Source organism: Marmota marmota, unplaced genomic scaffold, assembly GCF_001458135.2.
Source record: "Marmota marmota marmota unplaced genomic scaffold, marMar, whole genome shotgun sequence".
In the NCBI taxonomy this organism is placed as follows: domain Eukaryota; kingdom Metazoa; phylum Chordata; class Mammalia; order Rodentia; family Sciuridae; genus Marmota; species Marmota marmota.
In genome coordinates, this window is record NW_025999927.1 from 3273176 (window position 1) to 3299059 (window position 25884).

At 52.4% G+C, this 25884-nt stretch overlaps 1 long non-coding RNA gene across 6 annotated transcripts in view; it reads right to left on the reverse strand.

Annotated features, from left to right (window-relative positions):
• Window positions 1–5378: 5378 nt before the first annotated feature.
• The window catches only part of LOC107157918, a 54173-nt gene continuing 33667 nt past the window's right edge, over window positions 5379–25884 (reverse strand). For all 6 annotated transcript variants that reach the window (XR_007346510.1, XR_007346511.1, XR_007346508.1 and 3 more), the window contains 2 exons: window positions 19103–19285; window positions 5379–11929 (listed from right to left, as the gene is read on the reverse strand). This is a non-coding gene — a long non-coding RNA (uncharacterized LOC107157918). The remainder of the gene's footprint in view (window positions 11930–19102; window positions 19286–25884) is intronic.

Consider the following 25884-nt stretch of genomic DNA (forward strand, 5'->3'; position numbering starts at 1 on the left):
GTCCCTCTGAGGAACAGTATTTGGGTCACATCAGGATAAGACAGTGGCCGGTAGAAGAGACCTGGAGCAGATACACAGATAGCAGATGTCCCCTCCAGGCAAAGGGACAGAGGCCTGAGGAGGTTGGAAGGGCCCAGAATGCAGTGGCACTGAAGAAAGGAGAGGTGGCTCCAGAGACTGCTGTCCTTCCACGCAGCCTCCAGCCCCCAGAGGACCAGGACACTGGAAAAGACATCAGGCTAGCCCCCAGCCACTGGAGTGGCAGAGCTGGAAGGCGCCAAAGCCAGGCTGCAGAAACTGCAGGGACCGGCCTGCAGGGTCTGTGTGGATGTGGGGTCTGCTGCAGGGAGCTCTGTAGTGCCAGGTGCCAAGATGCCCTCCTCATCCACGGCCTCTGTAAGACTGAGGTGCATGAGGGCCGGGACCCTTGTTGCTCTTTATATTGTTTCAAGGAGCCTCATATAGAGCCAGTATTTAACAAACCCATGCCAGAAGCCTGGCCAGCCTTCCAGGACCCCAACCCAAGGTGCTCATGGGACACACTGAAGATTCCCCACAGGGTACCCCAAGGACAGGCACGTGTCTGAGGTCAGCTAGTCTCCCAGCAGGCAACGGGCCAGGCGTTAGCTATCCCCCGCAGCAGGCATCCTCAGTACCCCTCCTGTCCTCCCAGACCATCAACCACCCTTAGAGAACATCCCTGAGCGTCACTGGCTATTCTGAACCCCAAACCATGAAAACTCCCCAGAAGCAACAGCTGTGGAGAAGACACACATGCACAACTGTCCTGCAGGGTGGCAGGTGTTCCAAGAGGATTCGCTTGTCAAAAGCAAAAAAGGCAAGAAAGCCAGACCAGGCCTGCTGAGTAGAGGACCTGGGCAGCCAGGGCCCCAAACCCTGCTCACTCACACCGCGGGGGACCTCGGTGCTGTACAGGGGTCTCCACAGCCAGGGAGTCTACGCAGCCCTCAGGCAGGGCCAGCAGGTACTGGCAGGGACAGGAGCTCCTCTCCTTCTAGGACTTCCTGGATGCCCGTTACAAAGAGGAGCCCAGACCCCCTTCACCTGGAGTGTTGGGTGTTATGAGTGTTCCTGGAAACAAGGCCGCTGCCCGGGGCCCCTGGAGAGCCACGTGGGCTGTTACTCCCGAGGGGCCTGGTCCCGAGCCTCATGGGGCAGTACCACATTCTGAAGCACAGGCAGACCTTGGCTGTGAGGCAGCCTTGACTGTGAGATAGCCCCGCTATTTTTGGAAACTAGTTTAAAGGGAAGGATTGTAAATTACCTCTCTATCACTTGAAGGGCATGTCCAGGTCTTTCAAAGGAGGTTGCGAAATAAAACCTTGACGGTTTCCTCCTGATTGGGAACTTGTGTCTCTTTTAAAAGCACACGAGCTGCAGCCACTTCTAATCGGGCTCTGTAGAGAGGAGGCGAGCTGGCCTTGAACTGCACATTAGTCAGGTGATTCTATGCAATTAAGTCACCCCATCGTGCTGGGACCTGGGAGCCCAGCACACCAACTCCTCATGGAATGCAGAAAGCTGCTGATCTTCGCAGACCCCACTGAGAAATGCAGGCACGAAGGTGACATCAACCCTCTGCCCTTGCTCCTCCTCAGAAACACATTTGATGGCTGGTTTCAGACAAGAAGCCAGTGCCCATGAGGCTCCCGGGAACCCGGTTCTGCCCATCACCAAGAACCTGGAGGTCACCCTGAACTCAGAGAAACATTTCCCCTTTTGTTTTGGTTGTGTTTTGATTCTGAGGTTCGGTCACTGGGAACCAAATGACATAATACAAGGGTAGGCTCCAAGCCCTTACTAGTGCGGGCCCTGGTCCACACAGCAGATGCTGCTTGGATGAAGTCATCGCAGGGGAGTGACGGGAGAAAGACCACCCTCTCTCAATTGGTCCCTCGGGGCAAGCACCATAGGTGGAAGTGAAATGCTGACCTTTCAGTTTAAAGCCCCTGTGCCTCGCAGGTCACGTCCCAGGATGTTTGGCACACTGGAAGCCAAGGGAGGACTGGGGATGGAGATGAACCCTTAGCCACAAGCCCTTCTCAGTTCCAAGTAACAGCAGGAGGTACTGCCAAAGGGTACAGGCTGTGCCCTGTAACAAGGACTTGCTTAGTCACAGAAAGTTTACATGCAAACACATCTCGCATGGTGCACCTGTTCCTTTGGTCTTCCTCGTAATGAAACAGACATTTAAGTGCTTATTCTGCTTGAAAATAAGCACAGAGTTTCCAAGTGAGGCTTAGACCCAGTCCTCAAAGAGCTTAAGGTGGGGACAAGGCAGGCCCAGGTGGGCTCAGTGTAGAGCAGACAGACTTGAGGGGCTGAAGAGAGCTGGAGATGAACTGTCCTAGGGTCTGGGACAGGCGGCTCAGACCATGGGCCCCTGTGTCTCTCAGTTAAGGGACGTGAGGCGTGTGGAGCCACAGTCACCCTAATGGGTGGGCTCTGAGTGTCCCGAGACAGCCAGCCAGTGCAACAAAGCTCAAGCATAGAAGTGGTCAAGCCCCAGTGCCCTGTGGCCTCCTGGGATTGCCTACCCTGCCACTGGGGGCCGTGTGCAGAGGGTCACATCCAGGCAGGGCTCTGAGGGGAGGAGTCTGTGAGAGGGAGCCGTGGGTTTAGGAGGGTAGAGAGTGAAAAGGGTACACTCAGTCACCCCCTTATCTGAAGGGGATTGTTCTAAGACTCCCAGAGGACTCCCCAGGCTGCAAATGCCACCAAGTCCTAGGTAGACTATGCTCTTCCTCTCCATGCCTCCCTATGAATAAGTTTAACTTACAGACTAGGCACAGTAAGATATGAACAATGATAACTAATAATAAAATAAAACAAATAAAGCAGTACATTGTAGTAAAAGCTGTGTGAGTGTGCTCTCCTTCTCAGAATGTCTTATTGTACCATAATCACCCTTCTTTACCCTCCATGATGAGATGCAGTGAGATGAATGACATAGTTGTGTGACAATAGCATTAGACTACTATGAAGGTCACTTGAAGGCAAGCATTGCAATGCAATAGTAGTTGGCCCAATAACCAAGAGACAGCCACTAAGTGATAATGGGCAGGTAGTGTATACTGCATGGATACGCTGGACAAAGGGGGTAAGGGGTTGGAACAGATTGCTTCAAGATTTCATCATGCAGTTTAAAACATATGAATTGTTTGTTTTTGCAGTTTTCCATTTAGCATTTTCAGACTACAGTTGACTATCGATAACAAACCACAGAAATGGAAACTGTGAAAGAGTGGGGACTACTGTAGTCAGAAGCACCCTGGGTGGCACAGGGGAGAAAGAGAGGGAATACATTTGGGAAAAAAGAAAAACAAAGGAGCAGAAGGAGATGAGAGAGGACAATAAGGACAAGAGACAAAAGAACCAAACCAGGAAACAAGACCCATAATAAGCTCACTTCCCAGGTAAGCCCTTACCTGCACCCAAGTTTACCCACTGCACCAAGGTTTTACGATGGCCATGTTATCTGATGACCATGAGGATCCTAAAAGGGCTCATTCACTCTTGTCACCAATGAGAACCCCACTCCACCACAGTATAGGTCTGGCCCACAGTCACCATGGGTGGTGGCTCAGCCATATCCTACCCACCTCCCTGTTATGTGGCTCCAGGGCCCCCTGTTGAACTGAATCCCAAATACAGGTCTTTCTGTGTCTTCATATTTTCTAAAACTACTGAACCAAGACATCAAAATACTCTCCAAACAAAACCATCTTTGCAGCCAATTCTGGGACCTTCTATATAGAGACCCACCCACCGAGAGCCCAAGTCTTCCTTCCAGCAGAGGGGATAAAATAAAGTGGGCTGCAGAATGGTGAACTTCAAGGGGGGTGAAAAATACACCTGCCCCTGAGCATTTGCCCTTGGGAACTGCAAAATGGCAGAGGCTGTATCCACAAACCTGCAGGGGAAGATGAAGAATTAGGCTGTGGGTCAAAGGGACCTGGAAGAGCCCCCAAATCAAAGGGCACCTTCTTCTGGGGAAGGGCAAACCCAAGTCCAGCAAAGTCAAAGGCTACCCAAGGCCACAGAGCTGGCCTTGCAGTCAACCCAGCAGCCTACCTTGTCCCTAGTCTAGACCTCGCCTTCCCAGTCCAGACACCGAAGCCCGCAGCCCTACTCTGCCACACAGCCTTGGACGCCATCACATCCTCACGGCATGTCACCATGACTGCTACCACCGTCCTGCCACCAGACAAGCAAGGACCAGGAAGGGGACCAGGAAGCCAGGCAGAGGAGCTGAAGGGGTCCAGAGGGGTGGGCAGAGCCAGAGGGTGTTCAGTCCAGAGGAATCAGCCAGAGGCTGATGAATGTCACCTTGACTCCACTTTCCTGGATCTCAAGAACAAGCAAGGCTGACCCACGGTGACAGCATCAGAGAACTGACAGTGTGTGGGGACTGCTCCCTGGGAAGGTGGGGAAGCTGATGATGACATTCTCCACCTTGATCTGGGCTATGGGTACACAGTGATGTGGGGGGGAGTCCCCCAGCTGTGTATTTAAGACTTGCACATTGTATTGTAAGTTGTGCCTTGAAAAAAATCCATGGGAAAAAAAATCAAGAGTAGATCAACCCCAGCTGTGGCAGGAGGCTATGTGTCTGTCTCACGTACTCTTTGCGGCTCAGTGGAATCCCACCGACTGGGTAGTTTCTGAAGAGAAGAAACATTTCTCACGGCTCTGGGGGGTGGAAGCCCTGGGTGAGGGGCTGGAATCTAGGGGACCTCCTTGCCCCTCTCATTGGGGGACAGGGCAAGCGATCCAGCCTGGGCCCTCTCCTCTTCTGGCAAATCCAGCAGTGCCATGGTGGGGTTCCCTTACCCACAAAGGCCCCAGCTCCAAATGTCCTCTCATGTGAACGTGGGATTCGTTTCCAACATGTGAACTTCTGGAGGGACACGGTCAGGCCACAGCTTTGCCCTCAGAAGCGTCCAGACACAGCCTCTGTGGCAGCTGAGTGGACTCGAGGGGGATTTGAGCCTCAGAAGGGTACCATGTGGCATGACTTAAGGACCCCGGGAACCTTGCAGTCCAAGGCTCCAGAGCAGCCTCCTGCTCACAGGATAGCCAGTGGCATCCGGGCCTCTGCCCAGGCAGGGTCTCTCCTTGGGTCTCCTGGGGATGGTGGGTGCCACTGCCCTCTATGTAGAGGGCTCCCTTCCTCCCCTTGTGTAGATAGGCTTATTTAAACATGGAATCACATGCTCCTCACCCTCCTCAAATCCTGCTGCGAAAACAGTTGGTCAAACGTCCTTGTCCAGAGAAGGACAGCTGTAAACCCCATTGTTCAGTTTGGTGACATAACCAAACACAGGTTCAAAGAATTCAGCCCCAAGGTCGCTCTGTTTGAGGAATTGACTGTGATCAAGGATTTATTCATCACAAAGCTGAAGCAGAAGGACTCACAAAGAACAAACACCGTCACGGCAATAAATCAGGGATTAGAGAAACCAGTTCAGACATGGAGATCCTCCCCAAGAGCTGAGGAGGACAGGACCCCTGATCTGAGCACCACCACACACCTGTCTACATGGCTCGGTCAGTCTTCACTCCCACCTGAGGAGGAGACTAAATTCCCCTCTGAGCAGATGGGAAGCTGGGGTCTCAGGCCCTGAGTGCCAAAGGACAGCTGAAGGACAGTCTGCCAGCATTCAAATGGGTTTTAGAATATAGCAGGAGACCCAGAGGGTTGCTCACACTTAGCACTTGGTCCCTGAGCAGCCCCCTTCCTGTCTGCATAAGTATCGCCAGGCACTGTGCATTAACGCACTTCCTCCTCACAGAAACCCTCTCAGGGAAACCACCTGTCCATTGCCATTTTAAATCTGAAGAAATCGAGACCCTGAGAGGTTCCAGAGGTCACGCAGCTGATGAGCAAAATGCTGATTTTGGCTTCTTAACCATCATTTGCCAGTGTCTTCCTGGAGAATGAGGGCCAGGGTGGTGACTGCTGTGTCTTCAGTGCCCAGCTGAGCACCTGGCACACAGTAGGTGCTCAAAAAGGACTGATGGAATAAATGGCTAGCTGGGCCCAGACTTGGAATAGTAGTCTTCTCCCAACCTCAGCTCATGGTAAAATAGTAGTGCAGAATCACAATCCACCCAAGACTGGAGTGCAAGGGCTGTTCCCAGGAGCAGGAGAGAGGGCAGGTACGTCTAAGGGAGACTAGGAGGGCTGCAGTCGCCTGCATGGGTAAGGATCTGGAATCCTCTTATCTGGAGCCTGGGACTAATTGAGGCCAAAGTCGCCTCTTAGCACATCTCCCTGTATGGGGCACCAAAATCTCCGCCTGGGCAGGGCAAAGGTGTTAGTCAGCCAGGGTCCCTCGAGGACAAGGGGGCCAGAGAAAGCCAAGGCAGCGGGTTGTTCTCACTCCTCCTAGGCCACTGGCCTACACGCTGCAGGAGTGAAGGAGGGGTCCCTAGCCACCCCCAGAGCCGTGAGCATGTGTGTCCCCTTTTGGCAGCACCCCCCCACCAGAGCTGGGAAATCCCTGGCTTTGTGGCTGGGAGTCTCCCCAGAGGTGAGAATCCACAAGCTCCGCTGCTCCCAGGTCTGGGAAGAGCATCCTGCACGAGCTTCTCTCCCTCATCTGCAAGGGCCCTGAAGACACCCGAAAAGTAAATGCTGACTCAGCCAGTCTGGATCAGGTCTGAACCAGTGTTTCTACCAGGCTCTGGGCCCACCCAGCTACCAGTGGCACGTTGAGAAACCAGACTGTTGATGATGCTACTTTTGCGGCATGTTTTTTTTTCCTCCCCAAAACTTATTCTTCAACTAATCTTAAAGAAGTAAATAATTATAAATAGGTACGATGACTGATGTTCCATGAGGATATTTGTTAGGGTGCTCACTGCTAGTTGAAGACCTCCCATGTTCCAGGACCTGGGCTAAAGGTAGATGTCTACAGGGAGACAGCTCAACCAGCACTCCCAGCACAGGTGGTCTGCCCCTGGGAGAACTCCCAGAGGAAGTGTCACCAAGCCAGTGACAGCACAGGGTGAGTTGGGAGCCCCGTCCAGGACCTGCCTCACCTGCTCTTACCCCGACGGACCTCTCCAAAGGGCTTCCCCTCCATTGTCAGGGCCCACGTAGGAAATGATCATACCCGTGGGAGGTGAGGGGGGGGGATGGAGGTGAGTGAGCCGGGGGATGGAGGGGCTCCCCCCCCAGAGACCCCATCCGGAGGCCCTGCCAAACCCGCTCCGCAGGTCTCCCCCAGAGGGATGCCCGCCACAAGGCCACCACAGGCCACGTGGAAGGCACTTTCTGAGTTTCAAGTCACTTTCACCTAGGTTTTCTCGTTTGAGTCCCCAGCCGGGGCAGGCGTCATTAACCCCGTTGCACTGGTGGGAAAAGTGAGCCAGAGATGACTCAGCAAGGCACAGGGGCCCACGCTGTCAGCACCCAGCGGGGACAGGCCTGCAGACAGCATCCAGGGCCGGCCCGCAGCATGGATTTCACAAAGAGGAAGATGCAGGATGTGGACGTGGGTACCTCCCTTCCTGGGGAAAAAAACGGCCACTTTCCGTTTTTCTTAAGTGCCCCAGATTCTTCCTACCCTCGCACTCAGGTGATATCCCAGGGACATCGACAAGCAGGGGTCCTGAAGGTGCCTGTCATCTTTGCTTCTCTGCCAAAGCAGCACAGCCCTGTGAAGGGAGCAGTAGAGCATCAGGAAGTCACAGGCACGTGGAAGAAAGGACTGCCTGCAAGTTGGACTGCTTCAGGACACTCCCAGGCTCCTTCGAAGCTGCAGCAGCTATAGGAAGAAAGCAGGAGGCACGAGGCCCTGGCCCAGACCCGGCCCCTCCATCAGCAGAGCTCTGGAAGGAGGCCACTTCAAACACCCATGCTGAACAATGCTGCAATATCTCTTTGTTTCCAGGGAGGTTTTCAGTGAATAACAGCTGTCAACAACTCAGGAAGGCCACGGCTGGGTCCAAGGCTTTCTTCTTCTGCAAGTGCTCTTTTATAAACTTAACACGGCTCTTTTCATCAAGGGCAAAATAAAGCATGTGCAACTATTCCAAAGGGGCCCAACGTTCCCGCCTACGTCTATACCTCTGTGCTGTGCTCACGTCTGGAGGTCAAGCAGAGGTCCTGCCTCAAGAAAACTGGGTTCTTAAGTATACTCTTGAAGGAGGGGTTTCTTAGAACCTCCCACCACCTGCTAGAAGGCTCCTTTTATCTCAGTCAGGGCTTTAATGGAATAAGTGGCCGTCAGGGGCCAAGGAGAGGGAAGGACAGGAGCTAGTGTTTAATGGGGACCGAATTTCATTTTGGGAAGATGGAAAAGTTCCGGAGACGGATGGTGGTGACGTTTGCAGAACTACATGAGTGTGCTTAATGTCCCAGACCTATGTACGTAAAAATAGTTAAAAGGGTAAATTTTATGTTATGTATATTTTACCATAATAAAAACCACACGAGAAAAGAAGCTTCAAAACAACTTAAAAAAACTTGTCACCATGCTGAAAAGAATCTAAAAGGTTTTACAAGTTCATTATGCTGCTCTGTTTCGTATTCAAGAATAGACCGTTTGATTTTACCTAATTATTAACTCTGCATTCAAAGCACCTGGCTTGCTGCCCACATGTGGAATTGATGGACACCTGGGATGGCCACAGCTCAAGTGCCCCCAGGCTGGGCCTGCATCTGAATCACCACTCTCTGTCCCCTTGTGCTTCTCCCAGAAGTGCTCTGTAGTACTCTACAGAGTGCCCATCCTCTCATGTCCCACAAAGGGTTCAAGCACCCACTGCATGCCTCCACAATCGTGTCTCCTTAGTGTGCCCAGGTGACAGGCAGCAGGGGGAGACAGACTGCACAGGAGCCGCACACTCCTGTCCAGGGAATGAGGAGGGGCAGCCCTCCCAGACAGGCACAGATAAGAGGCCCTTGTCTGCACCCAGAGGAGGACAGGACCCAAGGGTCCTACTGCCCTTTCTCTTGCCTCCAATCCAGCAAACATTATCCAAGCCCAGCTGACAGATCCAGCCCAGACTCACTGCCCTCCCAAGTTCGGAGTCTCTCCCAAGTCCCATTCGGAGGAAGGAAGCAGAACCAGGCAAGGAAATACCATGGAAGAAGAAGTTTGCAACATATCTCCAAGTCCGAGGTCTCTGGCCTTACCATGCTGTAGAACTTGCAGGGCTGTGAACAGTCAGATCCATGGCGTCACCCCATCTCTTTGGTTCCAACTCAGCACATGGGGAGAGGGTCTGACAATTCCCTTGCTCACAAGTTCCCAGGTGATGCTGATGACGCTGGTCCAGGGCACAAGTACCTTGCTCTGAACAACGGAAATGTTTCTGCCGATGCCTCCCATGTGCAGAGACTTGGCAGCCTTTGCTGTTCACACCCCTCCTGCCAAAGGAATCAGCACCCGCTTTTACAGACCAGAAGCTGGGACTCAGGAGCTCAGTGACCTCTCTTGTGATGCACAGCTGATGCCTGGCAGAGCTGAAATGTTAACTGAGGTCAGGCTGAATGGAGTCCCTCGTCCACTTCCCTTCCCATCTTATCTGGAGACTGGGGCAGGCATCGAAGGGGCAGGAGAGGGTTCTTCACAGGGCTTCAGCACTGACACATGCAGACAAGCCAGCACCACATGAGCTGGTCGAAAACCCAGCCCCGTGGCCCCTGGATAGGCTAGCACCCCTTGCAGGGCAGACATGAGGCTATAGGCATCTGGTGTCTCAGCACTAGCAGAGGCCATGCACTGAGCTGGGCCACAGAGACTCAGGTGACAGGTGGACCTTACATGAGGCTTGTCCTCAAAGGGCAACAGGGCTCTCATTTGAATTACACGGCAGCTGGCCGTCCTCAAATCTGGAGTGCATGGGAAACTTGGCTATGCGGTAGACAAGGTCTATGCTCTGGAGATGGGGTTGGTTGTCTGTGGGCCTCTGCCAACTCAAAGGAGATGTAGGGAAAGAAACCACTGTCCAGGGCAAGCCCTGTGAGCCAGACTGCTCCTCATACCAACCACCTGTGCTGGGAGGACAGTACAGAGAGGGGAGTGGCTTGTCCTAGGCTGCACAGCAACAAGAAACTGGGGAATGGGACTTGAACTTGGGTCTCCTGGAAAACAAAGATTGTAACTAAACTCTGACTGCCCTCCCAGAACCTCAAGTTCAGTGTGGACCGTAAAACCCTCTGGCCCAGCTTCCCATTGTGCAGATGTGACAGGCAGCCTAGTCAGAACTATCACAGACGAGGCTCCCATCTCCAGAGTACAGAAGTGCCTAACCCTAACCCACCTGGGCCGCCTTCTCCAGAGGACTCTGTCTGAGCAGCAAGAATGTTCTTGATGCCCTAATACCTTCCCTCCAAGGAGGAGATCAGTAAGAGCAGGGTCTCCCCTGCCCCATGTGGCTCTGAGCCACTGCCACCAGCCACACATAGGGGTCTTCCTCCCTCTCACCTACTTCCTTTGCTGGGCAGAAGAAGCTGCTCCCAGTCCAGGGAGAGAAGGCTTTTCAGGAGGCACGTACACCCAGATACCCTGAGCTGGAAGCCGCTCAACCTGACCTGTGATGGCAGAGAGCCTCCCAGAGCCATGGACACTGTCCACAGGAAGCAGCAGAGCAAACAAGCCCACCTGCCCGGCCCCAAGACCACTGCACACCTGTGCTGCAGGAGGATGGCCCTCCTCACCTACAAAAGCCGGAGGCCAGCCCTGCGCTGCAGCCCCAGGCCTCCAGGGCCCTCTGTGTTCTGTCTCAGCACTTCTTTCCACATGGGCCTGGAGAGCTGCCCCCAGAATTCCACATTTGCAACCCCCAGTACCAGAGAAGCCCTGCAGGGCAGACTGGGCTCAGCCTAGACTCAGACCAGTGTCTGCAGGAGTAATCTACCCAGGCAGAGGACAACGAAGGCTTTTTGCCTGGGGTAGTGAGAGAGACTTCTCTAAATCCTGTAGCCACCCACCACCCAGCACACAAGGCATTGTCATTTTTCCCCTCGGTGACCCCGGGCACCAGACACAGCTGGAGAAGACGCTGTCCTCTCTGTGCTGGGTGTTGCGTCTGGCTTCGTCTGATAGTTAGATGTTTTGTGTCTCCACGCAAATGCGATATAGACAGCTCATGGCTGGAAAAGCAGCACTCACAACCATTAGCGTGCACAGCCTCTGCTCCCAGCTCACTGCTGCCGCGCAGTTGGGGGGTCCGCCTTCCTGGGGCCTCAATCTGTCTGCACTGCTGCCACCGTCGCTAACGGGAGGGAAGCCAGAACGCCCGGGGAGACCAAGTCCCAGCATGCGGCGCTAAATGAAGGCAAGCAGTTGTCCAAAGTGAAATATTGAATTGAAATGAACCTGCTGTTTCTGGGAGAAGATGCTTTTGGCTTAGGCCACTTAAGAATAAAATCCAACCGACACATCTGTGAAATCGGAGGAAGGAGTACCCTGAAACGGTCGGCTCACAGCACCACTGAAAGCCATTCTGCGTGACTTCAGACACCTGATTTCAATGGGCTCAGACCTCAGTCTGTGGAAGTCAGGGAACCATGGGTGTTGTCACACCCGTGTGTTTTCACTGAGAGAGGACTGGAACCTTTCAAAAAGTAAGGCTTTCCCAGGGTGACCAGAGAGGCCCTGAGCCAGCTGGCTGTGGAAATCCTACTAGTGACCCTTCAGTTACATCCACCCCAATCAACGTGCACCAGTCCTGACCATTGACTCATGCGCTCGTTTTCAAAATGTTTGCTTGTACGCTCACTTGTCTGTCTCGGTCCATCAAACCCCCAGAGCCGGACACTCTGGTCTCATCTCCATGCCTTTTGCCCTATTTGCAGGAGGGGAGCCACTGGGGCAAAGCTGGCCAGCAAGGAGAGAATCAGGGATACGGTTGAAGTTGCCAGGCAGTAGACCATGATGGAGCTCAGGATCTGAGGGAAAGACACAGAAATAGGAAGAGAAGTCAGGGACACAGGAGTGAGGGCCAGATGAGGCTCAGACCCACCAAGGATCAAGTCCAGCCTTGAGACAGTACCTGGGCAGCAGCCTCTGAGAGGAGTGCACAGACACATAAGGCCCACCCCATAGCTCCTGCCACCACAGAGCACCCACTTCTCCCAGGTGACCACACAACCTTTGTTCAGGTCCAGTGCTGCAACCACTCCGAGACTGGCCATTGATTGAAATTAATAAATGTCAAAAAGGTAAATGAAAATTATTTAAATAAAACTGGATTTTAAATATAAATTTATGAAAAGTAAATGAGATTTTAATAAATATCCTTGTAAACAATACCTCCCGATTCTAGCATTAGAATAAATTGGCATCGCCCAACGTCTTGCCCTTGGACCTACTCGGCTACCAGTTCAGAAATCATAGAAACCGTGGGAAGCCACTCCACACTCCTCACGGCCACCTGTGATTGCTGCGACGCCATGTGACTTCCCACATCTTCAGGAGAAGGACCCTACTGGAAGAGCAAGGTCCACACAACCTTTGCTTCAGCTCCAATGCTGCACCACCCCAAGACTGGCCAGGGCTGGAACGAGCCCCTGGGCAGCTGGGACTCTCAGAAATTTCCTTCTTCCATAGAGGATGGCTGATCCAGAAACCGAGCCCTGCAGAGCCAGGTAAGTCACACCAGAAGGCAAGAAGAGTCACCCCAGTACCCGGGATGAGTGCTCAGTACGCCCAGAAGACTCTGCCAAGGGACACCTGACCTGAGTCCCGAGGTTCAGACCACTTCACACGGCCCCTCTGTCGCCTGGGGTCCAGGGCTCTGGGCATTCTTAACCCTAAACATCCACCCCCATAACCATGGCCACTCAGGCCCCAGGAAACGCGTCTCCCATCCATCTCCACATTTTGTGCCTGGTCTTGGAATGAAAAAGAAAGCCTCACTGCCTCCAAGTGCCCCAGAGTTCTGCAGGTCATACTAGGACTGTTGATGTCCCCCGGGACGGTGGCCCAGGAGGGGAGGGGACTTGAGCAGCTAACCCAACACAGGGAGGAGGAAAGACAAGAGCCCTTGGCCTTCTCACTGGGTGGCAGGAAGGAGGAGCAAGTGACACTTGCATAACTCAACCATCCAGGAGAGCTGCTGCTCTAACTGCTCCTGGAGATGCAGGAAGTCACACGGCGTCATGACAATCACAGGTGGCGTGGCCATGAGGAGTGTGGAGCGGACTTCCACGGTTCCCATGATTTCTGAACTGGTAGCCATGTAGGTCCAAGGGCAAGACATTGGGCAATGCCAATTTATGTCAGTGGCTGGGTGGGAACCGAATGCTAGAATTGGGAGGTATTATTTACAAGGATATTTAATAAGATCTCATTTACTTTTCATAAATTAACATTTAAAATCCAGTTTTATTTAAATAATTTTCATCTACCTTTTTGACATTTATTAATGCTAATTTGTAATTTTGCCTTTCCAGTTTTAATGTTTTATAAGAAAAAAATAACTCTCTTTGAAAATATATATGAGAAAATACATTTTTTATGTTTTTACATATACTTTCACATTTGTGATAAAAATATATTTAAATTGTGCATATTTCAAATACATTAACATTTTTTTTTTAAAAATCCCTTAGCTCATTGTTATAAATAGAACAAAATTATGTGAAAATGTTCATTTTTAATGACAGGATTTGTGGTTGTGATGAAATGAAGGTAAAAAATTAATTTAGAGAACTATAGAGTAATTATAAATTATGTGTATCTTTATCTTGTTCATCATTCAAATAGAACAAAAGGACATTTAATAATTAATTCAGTCATCTTTGATATCTGCCAGCTTTGGGTCATGTAAAAAACTACAGCTTTACACATTTTTCAGTTTTGTCTTGAAATATATGAAAAAAATATGTGACTATAGATTTTTTTTTAGCTTTATTTTGTTTGTTTATTTCTATGTGGTGCTGAGGATCAAACCCAGCACCTCACACATCCTAGGCAAGTTCTCTGTCACTGAACCCCAGCCCCAACCCCTAGATTTGTAAAATATGAGAACAGAGCATATTTTATTTAACTGCTTGTAGGCTTGATTCATGTTCCCGTGTGCAAACTTTAGAGGCAGGTGCTACAGGCAGGCTCTGTGGTGTAGAAAGAATCGATCCTCTCACCCTACAAACACAGAAGACCCTGCTGCACATTTTTCTTCAAATAACCAACTTTAGAAACTTCAAAGCACCTTCAGCTTTTATTCACAGCTTTTATTGGGGCCTGGCAGGGACTTTCCTCACTGGCCTGCATGCCCCATGCAATGACACAAAAGCCATCCGTCAACATTTGTTAAAGTCCCTGGTCAACCCCACACTTCCTGCTGGGACTGCCTTCTCACACTTGGGAAGAGGACGCAAAGCCCCAGCAGAAGAGGCCTGGACAGTTTCACCAACAGCCATGACCCCCAGCAGACCTTCCTAGCTTGGATGTCACCAGGGTCACATCTGCCAACTGCTGCAAACTGCCACCCCCACCCCCAGCAAAAGCATGTGTCTCTGGAAACAGGCCAGTCTTCCTAGGCCTCCTAGACACGCTGAGGCCACTGAGCCTTGCCGTGCAAGAGAAGGCCCGTGGACAGCGCCACAACAGCTGCGAGTCCTTTGTAGCAAGAAAGCCAAGAGGCGACACAGCTTCGTCACCAGGAAAGGAGAGAGTTCCAACCACCTTCTTGCCCGCATATAAAACATCCATTCCTCCCAAATGGCCAGATACAGTCTTGTCTTTGTCCCTAGGAGCCAATTCTGGACCCAGGCTGCCACAGGCTCCTGCCCAGCCAGGGCCACAGTGCACTGACTACTCAGCACACTAAGTGCCTGCACCAGGCTGTGCGGGGGAGCTCTGCTGCCAGAAGACCCCTCCAATAACAGAGCCCCAGGAAGCATTGGGGAGAGGCCGTCCTGGTAGATTAGGGCACAAGACTCACCAGGAAAGGGAGGCAGGCCTGCGTGGGAGCAGCCCCCAGGACCCAAGGGGCACGGGTCCTTAGGAGGAGGGGGCGAGCCGCTGTCCTCCCTCTCCACACTTTCCCCAGTGGGTGCCTTGCTCCTTTAGCTGAGACCCCTGCATCCCAAGAAACTGCCACTACCACATCGGCATATTCAGTCTCTCAACTCTAGAATAAGAGAGGTTTTTTCCAGGAATTTCAGGGTCAGGAAATAGGGAGTTTCCTATGGTGAGAAAAAAGAACAATATGTCCCTGGTGGAAGGAATAAAGTGGATGCTCCTGAAATCACTCAAAACCTTCTAGAATGGATTTGCCATGGATTTGCCAGTGTTGGTCATATCATTCCTCCAGGCAAATCTTGTGGGGATAATAATGCCCCAAAGCATTTTCAAATTTTGATTAGAGGTGAGCGGCGCAGTGTACGGACACCGGAGCAGACCATGGCACTCACCCCTGTGCAGAAATGACTCACCTAGGAGCCACGCGATAACCAGAAATAGTCATCACCCCCTACATACGTTCTTTATCTTTCAAATAAACAATTTAGAAAGAAAGATGCCAGTGTTTAAAAATATCAATAAAATAATATATGAACCAAAATTTGCATTTACCAGACGAAAATGCTGCACTCCTGATTCATACTCTGTTTCACTGTGTTAAATTTTTAACATAAACAAAATCCCCAAGCAGTGACAGAATGACAGAATTGAAGTGGTTTGGGTCTTTGTCTTTGCATTTCTGTGCTATCATTCTCCTTTTAAGTCTGCAAAATTGTTTATCTGTCCTTTGAGAGATTCTTCTCATGTACAAATTTCATGTGTGTACACACATGTAAGTACATGTAAATGTTACCTTTTAAAATATTTTAAGTGTTCTGCAACTTGCTTACTTACTTGAACACTGCATGTTGGACATTGTATGATATGTCCTCTATTAGATCATACACTGATCCAACTTCTTATTGTTGATAACTGCATAATATTCCGTTCAATTTTGATACACCCACTTTAAAAAAAAAAGAATATGTTGTATTGAGAAGGTGGACAGATGAACTATCTATAAAGTGAGGAGAGAAAGTTCCAGTCTATTATGAATTTACTCTCAAAATGAGCCATGTCACTGAGCAAGCACGGACTGGGGGCCAGCTGTTTTCCACAGAGAATGCAACTTCTCCTGAAGGATAAGTAAGTAATCAAAAAGCACCACAGAGCTCATTTATTTTCTTAAAACTCAGCAGCTCAACAGTAACTGTGTCAATTGTTTAGAACTTAGAACAAATTCTTTTTCATGGAGAGGGAAATCCTCTCACAGATACTAACCCCTTCTTGCATGGCGATGATAAACAGTAGTCTCCGAGGCTGGTTGGTTTTTCTCATCTTTAAATTCTCTAACTGTGTCATCACTGGCCCCAGGGAAGGCGCCTGTCCCCACTCTGCCCCGACTCTGCCCCGGAAGCCTCTGCGGAGGCTGTCTCTGGAGTGCCTTCTCCTGCCTCTCCCACTGTCTAAACTACGAGCATTCACCAAAGCTATTGGGTCAACTCCCTATTTTGAAACGGGCTGGCCAAGTTGAAGGGTGGGTTTCTATAACAAATCCAAGTCTCCCCGGGGATTCCTGCCCTCGAATGCCAGTCCAGCACCAGCTCCCCTGGAAGACAAAAAGAACATCGTGTGGACAGCCTCAGCCCAGGTCCCACAGAGGAGCGCTGGCCACACACCCACCAACGTCCAAAGCTCTACCTGATCCAGGGAGCTGCAGGTTCAGGGTGTCGGCACCTCCTTTTCCAAATAGGAAAACTAAGGTCCAGCAAGGGGGGGGGTGAAGTGCTGGGGGCCTCACAGCTAGTAAGCAGAAGGACCCTGCTTGCACCCAGCCAGCTCAGCTCTGGATCTGCACCTTGGATAATTCGAAGTCGAGCATGACCACTAATCCCCGACACTCCAGGATGGGGAGGCTTTTCAAGTTTATTGGATTTTTCTCCCTTAGTTGAGGGATTTGAGCAGCAAAATAGCAGCAAGACTCTGGCAAGAAAGATGGACTTTCGGTTCTCTTCATGAGACTACCTAAGAATGCGTCAGAGAGGGACACAGGAGTGACCCAGTGGCTCTTCCTCCTCGCCAGGCGTGACATCCCCCGTGCACCCTTCCCACAAACACTGCTGAGCACGTGTGTGCACCATATGCCCACCCCCAGGAAACTCTCCACTTCCATTCTACACAGAGCCACCAAGAAAACTACCCCACTAAGAGACAGCAGGACACACGCAGGCTCGCCTGGGTCTTTAGTGGATGAGCCTTCAATGTGGAAAAACATCTGGCTGTCCCCACAAGTAGGAGACAGAAGGAGCCCCGTCCAATTAATGACACGCTTCCTCCCTGCAAATTCTCTCCCCAGCAAGGATGCACTTGGCCTGGGGGTTGTCTAGCCTCTTGCAGTGCTGGCCTAGCAGTTTTCTGCAGGGTGTTGGCCCTGGCCTCTTTTATTTCCTCAACTGCTCACCCCAAAGCACAGCCACCTCCAGAAAGGTTGGCACTTCCCAAGTACAGAATCCCAAGTTTCTGAAGCCATCTGGCAGTTCCAGCACTCAACTTTTCAGGACCGACACAGCGAGCTGGGCTTCTGCTACTCCAGGGATGCTCTCATATTCTGGAGACTGGAACCTCAAGCTTTGGAACTCAGACCCGTTTCCTTCCTAAACTCCGCTCCCAGCTGGCCTCCAGCAAGCCTCCTCCACAGGGGCCCCAGCAGGAGCAGCCCCAGTGCCTCAGGGCTGGATCACTGCATGCAGTCACGTAGAGACCACAGCTGCTGCCTGGGCGAGCGATGGCCAAGAAGAGTTCAGCCTGAGATACTGGAAAGTTGAGGCCTGAAGGGGGTTTCAGGCCTTCTTTGCTTCCCTTCCCCTCAAGGGATCCATGTAACGGCTGAGACTTTCCCCCTCCTGGGGGGCGAGGGGGAGGGGGCTGCTGCAGTGTTTTGTGCCCCATTTACTCAGAACCCCCTGCAGACTCCAGAGCACCACAGGGGCTTCCCTGAGAGGAGGAAAGGCAAGGTCCCCTCCTCGGCTGTCTTCTGGATGACACCACCTCTGCTCCGCCCCTGTGGTGGCCGCCCTTCCCTCCTTCAAGCTCTGAGGCCACTTTCTCCAAGGCCAACCTTTCCTGGCCAGGTACCTTGGACGGAAACCCCTGCTGCTGCAATGGTCCAGGAATAATGTCCTCCCTTGGGTGCCTCCACGGAGCCTGCAGTGTCCTTCCCCCTGCACCCAGGTCATCAGAGCTGGTCCATGAGCCCCTCATCGTCACCAGGCTGCAAATCGCCTCTTTTGAAGAGCTGGTTCTGTGCCCACTAGGCTGCTCTTGGAGGCCTCCTGAGGAAACTGAGGCATAGAGAGTTGAAACGGCTTAGCCAGGGCCACTCGGGCATCAGAGGTGAAAAGCCAGACCTGGGTGCTCCTGACCTACCTCTTCGCCCCACGCCACCATACCTCCGGGCAAAGGTTGAGAGGGGCTTGCTCTTTAGAAATGGAGCCTATGTATACTAAGGTGGAGGTGGCAGGTCAGGGGGTGGGCTTTGGGCATCTCTACAGATGCACCCACAGCCTGGTTTCTATTCACGGCTCTTCCCAAACACACCTTCTATATCCAAGTTGCTCAGCAGTGACCAAGAGACAGCGTAGCCCACGAATCACAGATCCCTGTGCCCAGCGAGTGCTGTGAACCTGGCTTCAAAGGAGGATTCCTGTCTCAGCCTCACAGCTGAGCCCCCATGAGGCCCATCCTCATCTTCCCCACCCTTCCAGGGCCTTGGGCCCTCCGTGTATGCCATGTCCAAGACAGCAGCCATTCACCACAGTGACCGGCAAGCACACGGTTCAAACTGAGACGTGCCCTAAGAGCAAAATACCAGATTTCAAAGACAGCCGGGGGGAAAGAATGTCAGACATTCTTAGTTATAAGTTTTATGTTGACTACTAAGGAAAATTGCAATATTCAGATGTGTAGATATAAATAAAACCTAAGGCTAAAATTAATTTCACTAGCTGCTGCTGCTGCTGCTTCTTCTTCTTCTTCTTCTTCTTCTTCTTCTTCTTCTTCTTTTTTCCTAATGTGGCTAGTAGGGAATTTGAAATGACACATGTGCTCTGCATTACCTTGCTCCTGGACAGTGCTGCTTTGGAGTCTTTGCTCTCCATAAGGAGCAGGATCACTCTCCATCACCCAGGATTTGCCGGCAGACACTCACAAAGCACCAGGATGAAGTCAGGGGGCCTTGCTGGCTCTCGGGCAGACAGGCTCCTGCTCCTGGGCTTGCCTTGTCCAGGGTTTGTCTGCTCCTACAGAGACATAGAACCACTTTCACTGAGGCAGAATCACATTCCTTGGGGATATTTTGGAGAGACAGGTTGGGAGGACTTCACAGAGCAGAAAGAATGTCCCGGATCTCAAGTTGGGGTCTCCAACCTGACCTATAACCCAAATAGCGGCGGCTTTTGAGAGGGAGATCCACAGCTTCTCTGAGATGATTACACAAGCACCCATGGTCCAGGACTGTGGGGCAAGCTGCACCAACTCCAGGACCAGGCACCTTCCAACTAGTTACTCTGCCAAGAAACCAAGTCCTGACACCAACTGCACAGCCATACCAGCCAGAAAGGCAGGGGGAGGCTGGGTGTGGTGGTGTACGCCTGTAATCCCAGAAGCTCAGGAGGCTGAGGCAGGAGGATCCCAAGTTCAAAGCCAGCCTCAGCAGAAGCAAGGCGCTAAGCAACTCAGTGAGATCCTTTCTCTAAATAGGGCTGGAGATGTGGCTCAGTGGTGAGTGCCCCTGAATTCAATCCCCGGTAAAGGAAGGAAGGAAGGAAGGAAGGAAGGAAGGAAGGAAGGAAGGAAGGAAGGAAGGAAGGAAGGAAGGAGTCCCCAGTCACATGGTCCACCGGGCAGAGAAGAAGACCTCACTTTTAGCTGTGTGTCCAACAAAACCTCAGGGCTTTTGGACCACCAGAATCAGAGATATGGGGAATCAGCTCACGTTCTCTACTGCTGAGGTGGACGTCATAGGTAGGTAGAATCTAGTAGGTGGAGAAAAGCGGGGAGATACCAGGCTGCCCCAATGGTGGTAGCTCCACACCTCGGTGGAACAAGGCCTCGAGAGTCAGCATGGCCAGGGGTGTGAGGGAGCCATCTGGGGGTGGAGAATGGCCATCCTCTAGAAAGTGCTTCTTAACAGCCAGAAGCATGATCTAGCTTCCTGAGCTGCTTCTGGAGAGCAGCTAAACATTCCTCTCAAAGCTCCGGGAACCTCCTTCTCCAGGAAGAGAGTAGATTGGGAGTCAGGGGCCAAAGTGCAATGAAGGCCCCTGAGCCTGTGCAGGAAAGGGCTGGAGGGGAAGAAGAAGGCCCTAGGGTCAAAAAGGGAGGCTGCTCAAGGCTGGGCACTACAAAGACCCCGCCAGGAACAAGCTGAATGGTCGAGAAGACCAGGAACTGCTGTCTCACTGCCAGCCTGGGTATGCCAGCCAGACTGTGAGTCTCTCCAACGAACTCATCTCTGAGCCCCTGTTACACCTACAGAGACTTCCATGACCTATGGGTTTCTTGTCTGTCCCTCTCACCAGAATGTGACACCCATTGGACTGAGGCTTGCCCTGCTGACTCTTGCATTCCCAACACATGGAATAGTGCCTGTCGCAGAGCAAGCACACAATGCATATTAGTTAGATGAATAAATGAATGATTGGCATCACAATACAGCAGTTTCATAGCACCCATGAAGATACCTGAGAATACGATGCTCTGGTGACAAATTACTACCAAAATTGGTGGCAGACACAGTGATAACAGCAATCTCTGTGCAATACTTCACCATTGGCCCGTGTTCTCAGCAGGACGTTCTCCATTTACAAATGAAGGCCCTGACACTCAGCCAAGCTGCTGCACCTAAGGCCACCGGGGAGGAAGACACAAACCAGGATTCACACACATGTCTTCCCAGCTCCACAAGCCTGTTCTTTCTACCCAATCTCTGGACTCTGGATGAGCCATAGATAAGCCCACATCAGAGGCAGCAAGGTCTCTAGTGCAGGTGTTGAGAAAATGGGTCTTCCTAAGGAGAAAGACAAACTGGTCTTCACCAAAACTTGAGCAGGAGCCAGGTGCCATCGCAGGTGCTTTCTGTCTGCTGCCCCCCTTCATCTTCATGGTGACCCCATGAGACTATCACTTATTTCCATATGGGAGTTAGTAGAACTCTGAAATTGCCTTTGCTGGTCTCTAGATGCCAGATCACTGAACCACCAGAGAGGAATCGGGTAATCCCAGTGTTTGGAGCTAGCGGGAGCAGCTGGAATAAGAGGGAGACAGATGTGTTCCAGCCAAGAAAAAACCTGTGGTGGGTAAACAGTGCCGGATCTTTAGTAGGGGATTTAATTTCTCCATATGCATTTTTCTTATATTAAAAATGGTTTCAGCACTAACCCCTCCACCCTCAGTGGCACGGTATACATGCTGCGCTAACATCTGGAAATAGTTGGTGGTATTACAAACAAATAGTTAAGGAGTTCACCCAGATAATCAGAGACAAATTTGACTCTAACTCAGATTCAAAACAGCACATAGCGAGTGAGCCCTGGGCTCCACGCTACACTACCCTCCTCTGTAGCAAAACGAACATGGCTGGTTCTGCTTCCTGGGCCTGGAAGATGTGCGATCATCAATCTGTTTCCCACTGCCAGGCTCAGTGCAATTCAGCAGACACCAGGCCACAGGAGCCCAGGCTGGGCAGGACCCTTCATGAGACAGGGTAGTGACCGAGAAAAACTGGAGGAGGCTCAGTCCAGGGAGCCGGGGGCAATCCGAGGACAGATGGGGGCGAGGGTTGGGAAAGGTCTAGGACTGAAGGACAGCACCAATGACTAGGCTCCAAGTGTTGGAGCCAGGCCATCAAGAGGACCAGCAACTGCTCAGGGACTGGGTCATGGAAGCCCAGGAAGCCACAGTCAGGACACAGGCCAGGCTCCCAGTGCTAGGTAAGACACTTGCTCAAGGCTACCAATGGAGTCAAGCTAGACAGGCACACTGAATGCAGATCCCCACGGGACTGAACACACTCACAGACCCAGCACCACAGCCTGGACCTCCTTGCCTACTGTGGCTGGACTGTCCCCTTCCTTGTGTGTCCCTTGCCTCCAGAAGCCCAAGCTTCATCCACGCATCACCTGCTCCCTGCTTCAGCTCACCTCAATGGACCCCATCGGCTACTCCCAAGGTGGATGGAGATCACAGTGTCACTGGGGCCCTCCCATTGCTACCACTAGACTGATGATCTCCCAAGGAACACACCTGCCATGTCCACAGCCCAGTGGTACCAGGGCAGCCGGCGGGTTGCCAAGAGACCAGAGAAACCATGCTGCAGTTCATGGTCATGTCAGTGCCACATGAGGGAAGAGTCCAACCGTGGCTCCTCCTCTCTGGGGCTTGGTAAACAGACATAAAAAAGCTGGCAGGTCAAAGTGACCTGAGTAATGCTGGTGATGTGGCCTCACAGCAAAGAGCTTGGGACAGGAGACCCCCTCTGAGGAGGTGCATCTTCACTCAGACCCAAAGCCAAAGGGCTACTATTGCCTTGGCAAAAGCAAGATACAGAAGAGCAGGGGCTGAGCCAGCTGAGGATCTTCGCCATCCACAGTGACCATGTTTAAAGGGAGGGCGGCTGACCCCACTGGCTGGCTTGTGGCGTGTGGAGGTAACTATGTGGGACATTGCTCTGTACTCCCATCCAAGCCCAGGGCTCCCCGCCTGTACCAGGGAGCACCTTCCTGTCCTGCACAAGCATCCACTGGCGGTGATGATGCCAGCTGCCCCCCTCTAGACTGCCCCATCCTGATCCCACCTCCATCACACAGGGACCAGCAGACAAGTCACTCAGAGTCTCCCAGCTCCCTCCCTTCACCCCAGAGGCGAGAACACAGCCCTGCCTTCTATGGCTGCCTTGGATGCCCGAGGCCTGGGTGCCCAGGACTAGAATGCAGTGTGCCCTGCACATCAGCGGCTGCCCTGGCTTTGGATTTGTTCACTCCCCGGTGGATTTACGCAGTGTCCTACATTGCCTCTCTGGCCCGCCGCACACGTAAGGGCTTAGACAGAAGCAGACACAGCTAAAAACCAGCTCCAGCCCTGCGAGGCCCAGCCTATGGGCACATACTCATGCATGGAGGTCCTGTGCAATGGCCAAAACGGAGCGTCCAGGCCGGGGACGGAGGGGCCTTGAATGAATACAAGCGTTTCATCTTCAGGTGGAATCTGCTCAAACAGGAGCACGTTGCCCCTCCTTTACCCACAGCCTTTGCTTCCCCCACCCTCAGGGTCCACCTGGAGTCCAGAAGGCAGTGAGGGCTCAGAGCGAGGATGGTCCCTCGTTGGCATCCTACTGGCTGGGCTCTGCAGAGGCAGCTCTGCTTTCTGCATTCTGGGTCCACAGCATGAGAACGGAGGCAGGTTCAGCTGGCCTTCTTTAATAAAACAAAATAGGCTCAGCCACAGTAAGTTGGAAACTGCCCTCTGGGGAGCAGCTGCCCGCCTCTGACACACTCCCTTGAGACTCACGCTTTTAAAAGGAGATTTAAAATCCACTGATAGTAAATGCACTCTTCAATCACATCGCCACAGACTAGGCCAGAGAGTCGCCATGACGGACTCATGGCCCTGCTGCGGGTCTCCTCCCTTCCCCCCTTGGCCCCTAGGTCGTAACCAGCTTTCTCGGGTTTGGGGTGGTTGCTGCTGATTTGGTTTGGGTTTTTCCAGGCATTTAGGTGATGCCTGCCCTTTTCCCTGCATCATGGACTGCCTGGTGCCACTTAACACGAGGAAGCCAATCACAATGCACCACCACCAACTGGCCCCACTTCTAGCAAAAGCTAAGGTGGACCAGCCTCACCCCTGTCCCAAGAGTGCCAGGCCCAAGCCTCTGGTCACCATCCCATTCTGCACAAGAGGGAGTAAGAAGAAAGACACACCAGGCCTTCCCCAAATCAGCTATGGCAAGGACTGCTGGTGGCCAGACAAAGCCAGACCACTGCTCCCCAGAGCAAGGCCTTTTCCCTGGGCACATGCCACCCAGAGAAAAGATGGCATTCCCAGCCTCCTTTGCACCACGGGAGAAGCTAACAGATGGTGGGGTATACACAGAAGGTCCTGTGGCTGCATGTTGAGCTGCTTCTTTGTCACCCCCCTCCCACTGGCCTGAAATGTGGAGTCTCCTTCTTGGTTTCCCTAGGTTGCCAAGGCTGGCCTGGAACTTGCCATCCTCCTGCCTCGGCCTCCGAGTCACTGGAATGACAGGCGTGGCCACCATGCCTGGCTCATATGCCTGCTACTTATGGAGCAGTCGCTCCCCACTGAAAGCCTGGCACAAGAGGATGAGACCACACCCAAGGATGGGCAGAGCAGTGTATGGAAGGAGCCAGGTCCCCGAGGGCTTAGTGGCTGCTCTGGACTTGGGTCTATGTGAGGAAATAAACTCCTCTCATGATATTTTGGATTATACTGGGTCATCTGTACTTGGAATTGAATCCCCCCCTTTATTAGAACAGTCTATCCTGAGACAACGTCACCATTGAAGGTGGTTGGACTCAGCAGTGTCTCAAGTGGGAACCTAACTGCCCAGGTCATCTCCAGGGAGAACTTCAGCGGCTTTGAAAGAGCAGAGCCGGGTTCACCTCTTCTGTCAGTTGTGAGGACTCCATGCCAGGCTCCAGGCGGTTCTAGTGACATGCCACAGTGGACAGACTGGGCCTGTCCTCCCTGGGAAGCTTGCAGGCTCACAGGGAAAAGTCACCAGGAGCAGGTGGGATGGGTGCCGTGGGGCAGAGCCAGGGCTGCGGCCTGGAGTGCTGTCGTGCCTGCGTCCACCCTCCTGCTCCCACCAGATCCCTCACAGGAGTGCAGAGGCGTTTGTGGGATGCACAAGGGCTCGTGCAACCAAGGCAGATGTGTGCACAAGAGGGGCACAGGCTCTGCAGACGCTCACACCACCCGCTGCTGGGCACCTCCACACCAGGACTCCTGACTCCTCCTTCACCTCATCCAAGGGACAGCCCAGGCACAGGGCAGCTCCCTGTGGAGGTCACCAATATCTCTTGTGACAGACATGGCCACTGTAGTTCCATCAGCACTACCTTGCTCTGTCCTCCCCACCCCAGCTGCCTACCTGCTGGCCACGCTCAGGCCTAGCCCATGGATGGGAGCAGTGGCCCTCCTCAGACCTCTCCAACAGTCATTCCCTGTGGCCTTATGTCCACACCTCCTTCCTAGCCCCAAGCCCCCCTCCTGAGCCTGACCCGTGCTCCCCACAAATGTCCACTGGTCACTCTTGGCAGTCCCGCTACTCTGCTTCCCTCTTCAGATCCGCACAATCCCAGAATCAGTGCTGTGAACTTCCAGGAAAGGCTACTGATTGTTCCAGATAAAGAGGGCTAAAGAGACAGGATAAGCAAATCCCCTGGGGCAATCGTGGACCTGGGACATCTGGGCAGCCATGACTATGGGCCCCGAAGAGACGACAGGATTGCAGGTGAAGAGAGCATGGAGTCACCTGGGGGCTGCGAAGCCTACAGCTGGACCTCAAGCTGCCCAGACAAAGCTACCAGTAATGTTTCTGCCCAGAAGAGGAGGAAACCTGCGCCTCTAAATAGTCTTGCAACTTTCCTGAGGTAGGACTTTTCTCCAAAATAGAAAGTAAAGAAAAAAGGAAAAGATTATAAAACTTAGAGAAAATGAGAAGGCGCCCAGGGCCAGGCAAAAAGGTGTCACTGGGAGAGGCATGTGGGCTCTGGCAGGTCCCCAGGCACAGTGACACCCTGCTCCGTGCCTGTTCCTCGTGCCGCAGCACTGGAGACTGCAGGGCAACCTACCAAGAGCTGCACCCAGCCCTTTCAAC